This window comes from Apodemus sylvaticus, chromosome 6, assembly GCF_947179515.1.
Source record: "Apodemus sylvaticus chromosome 6, mApoSyl1.1, whole genome shotgun sequence".
Taxonomy (NCBI): Eukaryota; Metazoa; Chordata; class Mammalia; order Rodentia; family Muridae; genus Apodemus; species Apodemus sylvaticus.
Genome location: NC_067477.1, coordinates 4,837,556 through 4,850,114, shown reverse-complemented (window position 1 = coordinate 4,850,114; position 12,559 = coordinate 4,837,556). Strand labels below are relative to the sequence as shown.

At 40.2% G+C, this 12,559-nt stretch overlaps 1 pseudogene and 1 gene segment (V, D, J or C); one reads left to right on the top strand and one right to left on the bottom strand.

Annotated features, from left to right (window-relative positions):
* Positions 1 to 12,559, bottom strand: part of LOC127687767 (Ig heavy chain V region 3-like) — a 507,571-nt gene that overhangs the window by 352,243 nt on the left and 142,769 nt on the right.
* On the top strand, positions 212 to 1,099 carry LOC127686801 (40S ribosomal protein SA-like; annotated as a pseudogene).

Sequence of the window (12,559 nt, the reverse complement as noted above, 5' to 3'; positions counted from 1 at the left end):
TCAAATGGATTTGACAGATATTTGAAGAACATTGCAACCTAAAGCAAAAGAATATACCTTCTTCTCAATACCTTCTCCAAAACGGATCATATAATTTGTCATAAAACAGACGTCAATTGATACAAGAATATTGAAATAATCCTTCCCTTTCTGCACTACCCAAGGACAGGTGCATACAGCGTTTTTCTTGATTCCCAGTGTAACTTACACTATGTCCGGAACCCTCAACATCCTGCAGATGAAGGAGGAGGATGTCCTCAAATTCCTTCCTGCAGGAATCTACTTAAGTGGCACAAACCTTGACTTTGGAACAGTACATATACAAAAGGAAAAGTGATGGTATCTACATCATAAATCTGAAGAGGACCTGGAAGAAGTTGTTGCTGTCAGCTCTAACTATCCTTTCCATTGGGAACCCTGCTGATGTCAGCCTCATCTCCTCCAGGATCACTGGCCAGCGAGCTGTGTTGAAGTTTGCTGCTGCCACAGGAGCCACTCCAATTGCTGACCTTGTCACACCTGGGACCTTCACTAACCAGATCCAAGCAGTCTTCAGGGAGCCACAGCTTCTAGTGATGACTGATCCCAGGGCTAACCACCACCCACTCACAGAGGCCTCTTATGTCAACCTGCCCACCATTGCTCTGTGTAACACAGATTCTCCCCTGCGCTATGTGGACATTGTCATCCCATACAACAACAAGGGAGCTCACTCGGTGGGGCTGATGTGCTGGATGCTGGCCCAGGAAGTACTTGCTGGTCCAGGCAAGGTACTATCTCCCATGAGCACCCATGGGAGGTTATGCCTGATCTTTACTTCTAACGAGACCCAGAGGAGATTGAGAAGGAGGAGCAGGCTGCTACGGAGAAGGCTGTGACTAAGGAGGAATTCCAGGGAGAATGGACTGCACCAGCTCCTGAGTTCACTGCTGCCCAGCCTGAAGTGGCCATCTGGTCTGAGGTTGTTCAGGTACCCTCTGTGCCCATCCAGCAGTTCCCCACAGAAAAGTGGAGTGCACAGCCAGCCACTGAGGACTGGTCAGCAGCTCCCACAGGGCAGGCCACCAAGTGGGTCGGAACCACCACTGAGCGGTCCTGAGCTGCTCTGCACACAGCTGAGCAAAGGATAAAAAGATGGAAGGAAAATAAAGTTCTAAAAAGCTCAAAAAAAAGAAGAAATAATCCCATGCACACTATTAGATGACTACCGGCCTAAGGCTGTTATTAAATGGCAACAAAAACAATGGAAAATACACATACACATGGAATCTGAACAATACTTTACTCATGGATAACTTGGTCAAGAAAGAAAGAAATTAAAGACATTTTAAAATTTAATGAAAATGAAAACATATCACACCAAAACTAATGGGATACAAGGAAAGCAGTGGTAAGGAAGAAAACTCATAGATCTAAGTGCCTACAAAATGAAACTGGAGAGAGCTTACATTAGCAGCTTGACAGCACACCTGAGAGCTCAAGAATAAAAAGAAGCAAATACTCCCAAGATGAGTACAAGGCAGGAAATAATCAAACTCAGGGCCGAAATCAACCAAATAGAAACAAAAACAACGATACAAATATTCAACGAAATGAGGATATGGTTCTTTGAGAAAATCAACAACATAGATAAACACTTAGCCAGACTAACCAGAAGGCACAGAGACAGCATCCAAATTAGTAAAATTAAATAATGAAAAGGGAGACTCGGTCTCCAGGAAGTGCGGGAGACCTGGTGTGTACCCTGAAGCAGACTGGGAGCACACAGCTTGCTCCAGTGGCACAGAGCTTAGGTACCAGTCCTGAGGCCTCTGGTGGGAGCCCTCAGATCTCTCTGCTTCCGGATCCAGAACAGCCTGGGCAGCAACTCCACATCTCCAGGTACTGCAAGAGGCAAGAGGGGCTTCGAGGAGGGCTGCTGGGAGGAGTCAGTGTGCTCTGGTGAATCCAACAGGACCCCTGCGGGAGCCTTCAGGTGTCTGCTTTGGGATCTGAATGGCCTGGGCAACAGAACCCTGTCTCCAGGCAGTGCATGAGGTAAGCTGTGCACCAGAGGCCACCTGGGAAGAGGCAGCTTGCACTGGTGAGTTCAGCATTGACAAGAAAACTAACACCAGTGAGAACTAGATGGCAAAAGATAAATGCAGGAGCATTACTAAAAGAAATCAAGGCAATATGGCAACATCTGAACCCAATTCTCCTTTAACAGCATGCCCTGGATACCCCATCACACCAGAAAAACAAGATTTGGATTTAAAATCACTGGTCATGATGCTGGTACAGGAACACATGAAGGAAAAACTTAAAGAAATTCAGGAGAAAATGGATCAAAAGTTAGAGGCCCTTGCAAGGGAAACACAAAAATCATTGAAAGAAATTCAGGAGAATACAAAAGCCAATAAGGAGGAAACACAAAAAACACATAAAGAAATACAGAAGAACTTCGGTCAACAGGCTGGGGTCATGAAAGAGGAAACACAAAAATCTCTTAAAAAATTACAGGAAAGCAAAAACAAGCAAGTGAAGGAGCTAAGCAAAACCATCCAGGATCTAAAATCAGAAGTAGAAACAACTAAGAAAACTCAAAGGGAGACAACTTTGGAGATAGATAGCCTTGGGAAGAAATCAGGGGACATAGATGCAAATATCAACAACAGAATACAAGAGATAGAAGAAAGAATCTCAGATGCTGAAGACACCATAGAAACCATGGACTCAACAGTTCAAGAAAATGCAAAATGCAAAAGGCTTGTAACCCAAAACATCCAGGAAATCCAGGATACAATGAGAAGACCAAACCTAATGATCACAGGCATAGATGAGAGTGAAGATTTAAACTTAAAGAGCCAGCAAATATCTTCATTAAAATTATGAAAGAAAACTTCCCTAACCTAAAGGGAGAGGTACCCATGAATATACAAGAAGCCTACAGAACTCCAAACAGACTGGACCAGAACAGAAATACCTCCCATCACATAATAATCAAAACCCCAAATGTACTAAACAAAGAAAGAATATTAAAGGCAGTAAGAGAAAAAGGCTAAGTAACATATGAAGGAAGAACTATCAGAATCACACCAGACTTCTCACCTGAGACTATGAAAGCTAGAAGATCCTGGGCAGATCTCATGCAGACTCTAAGAGAACACAAATGCCAGCCCAAACTACTATACCCAGCAAAACTCTCAATCACCATAGATGGAGAAACGAAGATATTCCATGACAAAACAGTTTACCCAATATCTATCCACAAGCCCAGCTCTACAAAGGATAATAGGAAAACACCAATACAAGGAGAGAAACTTCACCCTGGAAAAAGGAGGATAGTAACCTTTCATAAAACCCAAAAGAAGTTAACCAAGCAAATTTAAAAAATAACATCAAAAATGACAGGAAGTAACAATCACTATTCCTTAATATCTCTTAACATCAATGGCCTCAATGCCCCAATAAAAAGACATAGACTAACCGACTGGATACGTAAGCAGGACCCTACATTTTGCTGCATACAGGAAACACACCTCAGGGTCAAAAACAAATACTACCTTAGCGTAAAAGGCTGGAAGACAATTTTACAAACAAATGGTCTCAGGAAACAAGCTGGAGTAGGCATTCTAATATCAGATAAAATTGATTTTCAACCCAAAGTCATCAAAGGAGACTCTGGGGGACACTTCTTGCTGATCAAAGGAAAAATACAACAAGAAGAACTCTCAATCCTAAACATCTATGCTTCAAATGCAAGGGCACACTCATTCATAAAAGAAACTTTATTAAAGCTCAAAGCACACACTGCACCTAATACAATAACTGTGGGTGACTTCAACACTGCACTTTCCTCAATGGACCGATCAGGAAAACAGAAACTAAACAGGGACACAATGAAACTAATTGAAGCTTTGGACCAATTAGATTTAACAGATATATATAGAACATTCTACCCTAAAGCAAAAGAATATACCTTTTTCTCAGCACCTCATGGTACCTTCTCCAAAATCGATCATATAATTGGTCACAAGACAGACCTCAACAAATATAAGAAGATCGAACTAATCCCATGCCTCCTATCAGATCACTATGGAGTAAAATTGGTCTTCCATAGCAACAAAAACAACAGAACACCCACATACACGTAGAAACTGAACAATATTCTACGCAAAGATACCTTGGTCAAGGAAAATAAAGAAAGAAATTAAAGAGTTTTAGAACATAATGAAAATGAAGACACAACATACCCAAATCTATGGGATACAATGAAAGCAGTGCTAAGAGGAAAACTCATAGCCCTGAGTGCCTAAACTTCACTCCAAGTGGATCAAGGACCTCCATGTAAAACCAGACACACTGAAACTAATAGAAAAGAAACTGGGGAAGACCCTTGAGGACATGGGCACAGGGGAAAAGTTCCTGAACAGATCACCAATAGCTTATGCTTTAAGATCAAGAATTAACAAATGGGACCTCATAAAATTACAAAGTTTCTGTAAGGCAAAGGACACTGTTAAAAGGACAAAATGGCAACCATCAAATTGGGAAAGGATATTCACCAACCCCACATCTGATAGAGGGCTAATATCCAATATATACAAAGAACTCAAGAAGTTAGACCCCAGTGAACCAAATAACCCTATTAAATATGGGGTAGATATCTTAACAAAGAATTTTCACCTGAAGAAATTCGGATGGCCGAGAGGCACCTTAAGAAGTGCTCAACATCATTAGTCATTAGGGAAATGCAAATCAAAACAACCCTGAGATTTCACCTTACACCAGTCAGAATGGCTAAGGTCAAAAACTCAGGAGACAGCAGGTGTTGGTGAGGATGTGGAGAAAGAGGAACACTCCTCCACTGATGGTGGGGCTGTAAGATGGTACAACCACTTTGGAAATCAGTCTGGTGGTTCCTCAGAAAACTGGACATGACACTTCTGGAGGACCCTGCTATACCTCTCCTGGGCAAATACCCAAAGGATTCCCTGGCATGTAATAAAAACACATGCTCCATTATGTTCATAGCAACCTTATTTACAATAGCCAGAACCTGGAAAGAACCCAGATGTCCCTCAACGGAGGAATGGATACAGAAAATGTGGTATATTTACACAATGGAATACTACTCAGCAATTAGAAACAATGAATTCACAAAATTTTTAGGCAAATGGTTTGATCTGGAAAATATCATCCTAAGTGAGGTAACCCAATCACCAAAGAATACACATGGAATGCAATCTCTGATAAGTGGATATTAATTTGCCCAGAAGCTCTGAATATCTAAGGCACAAATCACATAACAAATGACTCTCATGAAGAAGTATGGAGAGGGCCCTGATCCTGGAAAGGATTGATCTAGCATGGGAATGGAATATAAGGACAGAGGAAAGTAGGGAGGTGATTGGAGAAGGGATGGAGAGAAGAAGGTTTATGGGACATATAGGGATGGGGGATCGGGAAAGGGAAAATCATTTGGAATGAAAACAAAGATTATAGAATATAAAAATATTTAAAAAAATAATTTTGTATAAAAAAAAGTAACTAACAAATGAGTAGTCTTCCTCTACTCAAAGAATAAACAGTCTCAGAAAGAAATTAGAGAAATGACACCCTTCACAATACTCACAGATAAAGTTATATACTTTGGTGTGACTCTAACCAAGTACGTGAAAGATCTGCATGACAATAACTTCAACGCTCTGAAAAAAGAAATTGAAGAGGACCTCAGAAAATGGAAATATCTCCCATGGTCATGTATTGTTAGGATTAATATAGTGTAGATGGCCATCTTGCTGAACGCAATCTACAAAATCAATGCAATCCCCATCAAAATTCCAACTCAATTCTTCATAGAGTTAGAGCAATTCACAAATACATTTGGAATAAAAAATAACCCAGGATATCAAAAACTATTCTCAACAATAAAAGAAACTCTGGTGGAATCACCATCCCTGACCTCAAGATGTACTATAGATCAATAGTGATTAAAAAAACTACATGGCATAGTATCAGGCAGGTAGATCAATGCAATAGAATTGAAGAGTTAGAAAAGAACCTACACACCTACTGAAGCATGATCTTTTAGGACGGATCTAAAACAATCAGTTGGGAAAAAAAGACCTAATTTTCAGCAAATGGAGCTGGTTCAAATGGTGGTCAACATGTAGAAGAATGAAAATTGACTCATTCTTATATCCCTGTACAAAGTTCAAGTCCAAGTGGATCAAGGACCCCATCAGAAAACAAGATGCACTGAATCTAATAGAAGAGAAAAGGGGAAGACCCTGAAGCACAAGGGCACAAGGGAAAAATTTCCTGAACAGAGCACTAATACCTTGTGCTCTAAGATCAACAATTGACAAATAGGTCCTTAAAAACTCCAGTGCTTTCGGAAGGCAAAGGACACTGTCAATATGACAAAATGGCAACTAATAGATTGGGAAAAGAACTTTACCAGTCCTACATCCAATCAAGGGTTAAATTCCAAGATATACAAAGAACTCAAGAAGTTAGACTCTAGAGAAACAAATAACCCTAATAAAAATGGGGTCCAGAGCTAAACAGAGATTTCTCAACTGATGAAACTTGAAGGGCTGAACAACACATAAAGAAATGTTCAACATCCTTAGTCATCAGGAAAATGAAAACCAAAACAACCCTGAGATTCCACCTCACACCGGTCAGGATGACTAAGATCAAAAACTCAGGGGCAGCAGACGCTGGAGAGGATGTGGAAAAAAGGAACACTCCTCCAATGCTGGTGGGATTGCAAGCTGCTAAAACCACTATGGAAAGCATTCTGGCAGTTCCTCAGAAAATTGGACATAATACTACCTGAGGACTAAGATATACCACTCCTGGGCATATAAGCATAAGATGCTCCAAAATGTAATAAGGACACGTTCCCCACTATGTTCATAGCAGCCTTATTTACAATACCCAGAGGCTGGAGAGAACCCAGATATTCCTCAACAGATGAATGGATACAGAAAATGTGTTATATTCACACAATGGAGTACTACTCAGCTATTAAAAACAATGAATTCGGAGAAGCCCCGCAGCCATATTTGCTGTCTGCAGGGACACAAAAGGATCACTAGGTACTGTATCACCCTGAGCTTTAGATTTCTGGTGGTGCAAACCGCCAGGGGTCTGCCTGCACTCAGGAACTGAGCACACAGGCGGCTTTTGTCTGCCAGCCCGCTGGGCTCGAGGGCCATATCCTGCCCAGGGAGCTGTGGAAGGAGAGAAGCCCCGTGGCCATACTCGCTGCCTGCTGGGACACAAAAGGATCACTAGGTACTGTATCACCCTGAGCTTTAGATTTCTGGTGGTGCAAACCACCAGGGGTCTGCCTGCACTCAGGAACTGAGCACATAGGCGGTTCATCTGCAAGTCAGTCCATCGCAGGACCTGTGTCCTATGTGAGAATCAACAGAGGTAGTGACACCCACCACAACTTCTTCCCCTCATAATAGAGCAGAGAATACCTGGTTGACCTTGACAACCTAAGTATAGCATTGCTTGAGGCAAGACTGAGAAGGGCTCCAAAGGCAAAAAAGAGGAAGCCAGCATATCAGTAATCTGTGCCAGAAGAAACCCAGTCATCCAGCATTGCAGAGATAATATTAAAGATCCACAGTAGGTTAAAGCACCAGCCAGTGACAATAAGACCATCTAACTCCTGGGAGAAGCAGATGGCTAAAGGCAAACTCAGGAACATTACTAACAGAAACCAAGGCATTATGGCAGCATCTGAACCCAATTCTCCAACATTAGCAAGTCCTGGATACCCCCAACACACCAGAAAAACAAGATTTGGATTTAAAATCACTGGTCATGATGCTAGCACAGGAACACATGAAGGACATCCTTAAAGAAATTCACGAGAAAATGGATCAAAAATTAGAAACCCTTACAAGGAAAACACAAAAATCATTGAAAGAAATTCAGGAGAATCCAAAAGCCAATAAGGAGGAAACGCAAAAATCACTTAAACAAATATAGGAAAACTTTGATCAACAGGCAGAAGTCATGAAAGAGGAAACACAAAAATCTCTTAAAGAATTAGAGGAAAACACAAATAAGCAAATGACAGAACTGAGCAAAAACTTCCAGGATTTAAAAACAGAAGTAGAAACAACTAAGAAAGCACAAAGGGAGACAACTTTGGAGATAGAAAACCTTGGGAAGAAATCAGGGAATATAGATGCAAATATAAACAACAGAATACAAGAGATAGAAGAAAGAATCTCAGATGCCAAAAAATACCATAGAAACCATGGACTCAACAGTTAAAGTAAATGCAAAATGCAAAAAGCTTGTAACCCAAAATATCCAGGAAATCCAGGACACAATGAGAAAGCCAAATCTAAGGATTATAGGTATTGATGAGAGTGAAGATTTACAACTTAAAGGGCCAGCAAATATCTTCAACAAAATTATGGAAGAAAACTTCCCTAACCTAAAGAGAGAGATGCCCATGAATATACAAGAAGCCTACAGAACTCCAAACAGACTGGACCAGAAAAGAAATACCTCCCATCACATAATAATCAAAACCCCAAATGTACTAAACAAAGAAAGAATACTTAGGGCAGTAAGAGAAAAAGGGCAAGTAACATATAAAGGAAGACCTATCAGAATTACACCAGATTTCTCACCAGAGACCATGAAAGCTAGAAGATCCTGGGCGGAGTTCATGCAGACTCTAAGAGAACACAAATGCCAGGCGAGACTACTATACCCAGCGAAACCTTCCATTACTATAGATGGAGAAACAAAGATATTCCATGACAAAACCAAATTTACACAATATCTTTCTACAAGCACAGCCCTACAAAGGATAATAGGGGGAAAACACTATTACAACGAGGGAAACTATACCCTGGAAAAAGCAGGATATTAAGCTTCTTTCATCAAACACAAAGAAGATAACCACACACGTATAAAATTAAAATCAAAAAAGTTAGGAAGCAATAACCACTACTCCTTGATATCTCTTAACATCAATGGACTCAATTCCCCAATAAAAAGACATAGACTAACAGAGTGGTTACGTAAACAGGACCCGGCATTTTGCTGCATACAGGAAACACACCTCAATGTCAAAGACAAAAACTACTTTAGAGTAAAAGGCTGGAAGACAATTCTTCAAGCAAATTGTTCCAGGAAACAAGCCGGAGTTGCCATTCTAATTTCAGATAAAATTGACTTTCAACCTAATGTCATCAAAAGAGACATGGAAGGTCACTACTTGCTGGTCAAAGGAAAAATCCAACAAGAAGAACTCTCAATCCTGAACATCTATGCCCCAAATACAAGGGCACCCTCATTCATAAAAGCAACTTTACTAAAGCTCAAAGTGCACATTGCACCTAACACAATAATTGTGGGTCACTTCAACACTCCACTTTCACCAATGAATGGGAGTGAGTAAAGGGGATGTCATTTGGAATATAAATAAACCAAATATCTAATTTTAAAAAAAAGAAAAAAATGAGGCAGAAATGATGAATGTCTCTAAAGAGTATCATCCAGACACAAAAGGATTGATTTACATATGAACTCACATAGACTGTGGGAATAAGTGCAGTGCTTAGCTAGGTTCAAGACAGTGGGACCCTCTACAGAAAGGGAAAAGTTGACATGTGCTCCCACCACTAGTCAAGAATCTATCTGCAACTGGTACTCATTTACAATGGACACTTTGTCTTCTTCAGTGGAGTCTTACTGACTATATTAACCATACTTGATGTATCCAGGATTTGGACAAACAAAACCAGCACAATGGCATATGTGTGGAGTGTTTGTCTCATATAGCTTTGTATAGGCATTTTCTTATTAATCTTTTCATGTATGTTTTGTTTTAGATTTTGTGTGCTTTTGAGTTCATGTAGGTATTTGTATATGTAAGTATGACAAGATAGGTTGGATAGTAATAAAGAGAGAGAGATAAAGAGACAGGAAGTGATTCTTGGTTTTTTTGCTTTTGTTTTTCTTTTTTGATTGTATATTTTCTTTATTTACATTTCAAATATTTTCCCCTTTCCAGGTCTACCCTTCAGAAACACCCTATAATATCCCCCATACCCCTGCTTCTATGAGGGTGCTCCCCCAACCACTCCTACTATCTCACCTTGGCATTCACCTACACTGGTGCGTAGAAAATCTTCAGGCCCAAGGGCCTCTCCTCTCACTGATGTCCAACAAGGCCATCATCTGCCACATATGTGGCTAGTTCCATTGCTCACTCTATGTGTATTCTTTGGTTGTTGGACCAGTCTCCATGAGCCCTGGGTAGTCTGTCCTATTAACACTGCATAGAACTGTAGACCACTCCAGCTATTACAGTCCCTTCTCAAACTCCTGCATCAGCGAACCCCAAGCTCAGTCCTATGGTTGGCTGTAAACTTCTGCCTCTATGTCAGTGTATGACAGGGCCTCTCAGGGGACAACCATATCAGACTCCATTCAGCAAGCACTTCCAAGTATCCACAATAAAGTCTGGGGTTGGTGGCTGTATATAGGATGTAGCCAAAGGTCGGGCAATCTCTGGATGGCCTTTCCTACAGTCTCTGCTCCAAACATTGTCTCCATATTTCCTCCTGTGAATATTTGGCTCACCCTAATAAAAAGTGCTGAAGCCTCCACATTTTGGCCTTCCTTTTTCTTAGGCTTCATATGATCTGTGAATTAAATCCTGGGTATTCTGAACTTTTGGGCTAATATCTACTTATCAATGAGTACATACCATGTTTGTTCTTTTGTGACTGAGTCACCTCACTCAGGATGATATTTTTAAGTTCCACCCATTTGTCTGTGAATTTCACGTAGTTATTGTTTTTAATAGCTGAGTATTATTCCATTGTGTAAATGTACCACATTTTCTGAATCCATTTCTCTGTTGAGGGACATCTGGTTTCTTTCAAGCTTATGACTAGTATGAAAATGGTTGCCATAAACATAGTGGAACATGTGTCCTTATTACATGTTGGAGCATCTTCTGGGTATATGCCCAGGAGCGGTATAGCTTAGTCCTCAGGTAGTAGTACTAGTTTCTGAGAAACTTCCAGAATGATTTTAAGACTGGTTGTATCAGCTTGCAATCCCACTAGCAATGTTTATTAACCCTCTATCAGATGTAGAATTGGAAAAAAATCTTTTTCCCATCTGTTGTTGCCATTTCATCCTATTGCCACTGTCCTTTGACTTACAGAAGCTTTGTAATTTTATGAGGTCCTATTTATTGATTTATTTTAGGTTTTTGGTTTTTAGAGACAGGAATTCTCTGTGTAGCCCTAGCTGTTCTGGAAGTCACTCTGTAGACCAGGCTGGCCTCAAACTCAGAAATATACCTGTCTCTGCCTCCCAAGTGCTGGGATTAAAGCAAGCACCACCATTACCCCCCATTTGTTGATGTTTGATCTTAGAGCATATGCCATTGGTTCTATTCAGCAAATTTTCTACTGTGCCCATGTGTTTGAGGCTCTTCCCCACTTTCTCCTCTATACAGTAGTCATCAAACAAACAGACTGTATTGTATATTACAACAAGCACTTTTTGACAGGAGCCAGATATAGCTGTCCCATGAGAGGTTCTGCAAGTACCTGACAAGTAAAGAGGTGGATGCTCTTAGCCAACCATTAAACTGAGCACAAGATCACCAATGGAGGAGATAGAGAAAGGATCAAAGGAGCTAAAGCAGCTTGCAGCCCCATAGGAGGAATCACAATATGAACTAACCATTGCTCTCGAGAGATTCTAGGGTCTAAACCACCAACCAAAAAACACACAAAGACGGACAAAAGGCTCCAGCTGCATATGTGGCAAAGGATGGCCTTGTTGGATATCAAAAGCAGGAGAGGCTTTTGGTCCTGAGAAGGTTCTATACCCCAGTATAGGGCAATGCCAGGACAAGGAAGAAGTGTGTAGGTTGGTGAGCGGAGAATGGTGCTGTTATAAGAGGTTTTCAGAGGGGAAATCAGGAAAAGGGATAACATTTGAAAAGTAAATAAAGATAAATATAAAATAATAAATAAATAAATAAATAAATAAATAAATAAAGTAAACAAGTGATAATACATACACAAACAGAGGGAGAGAGACAAAAAGTGAGAGAGAAAGGGAGAGAGGCAAAAAGTGAGAAAGACAGCTACAGAGACAGACGGAGAGACAGAGAAAATGAGAGAGGATGAACACCACACATTTATGTATTTCAATACAACTTAGAATTATGCCTGTGACAAGTGCCTTATCCTTAAATCCTTTCGGGCCTGCATCCTGATTATACTTTGAACTATTTAAACAAAGACATGATACCTAAAGTATGGGCATTTGAGCATATGGGATAGTTAAACGACAAAGACATTATCAGAAATATTTGTTTATTTATTAAATGTTTAAAGTTCACTTTTTTCTATTTCTATTGAAAATACATTTGTTCCTACAATATACTCTAAATACTAATTTCTCTTCCCAAATACCTCCCAATCTTATTCCAGATTGATTCTGTTTCTTTATTCAATTAGAAAACAAAGATAAAATAAATGTAATAAAAAAGAAAAAC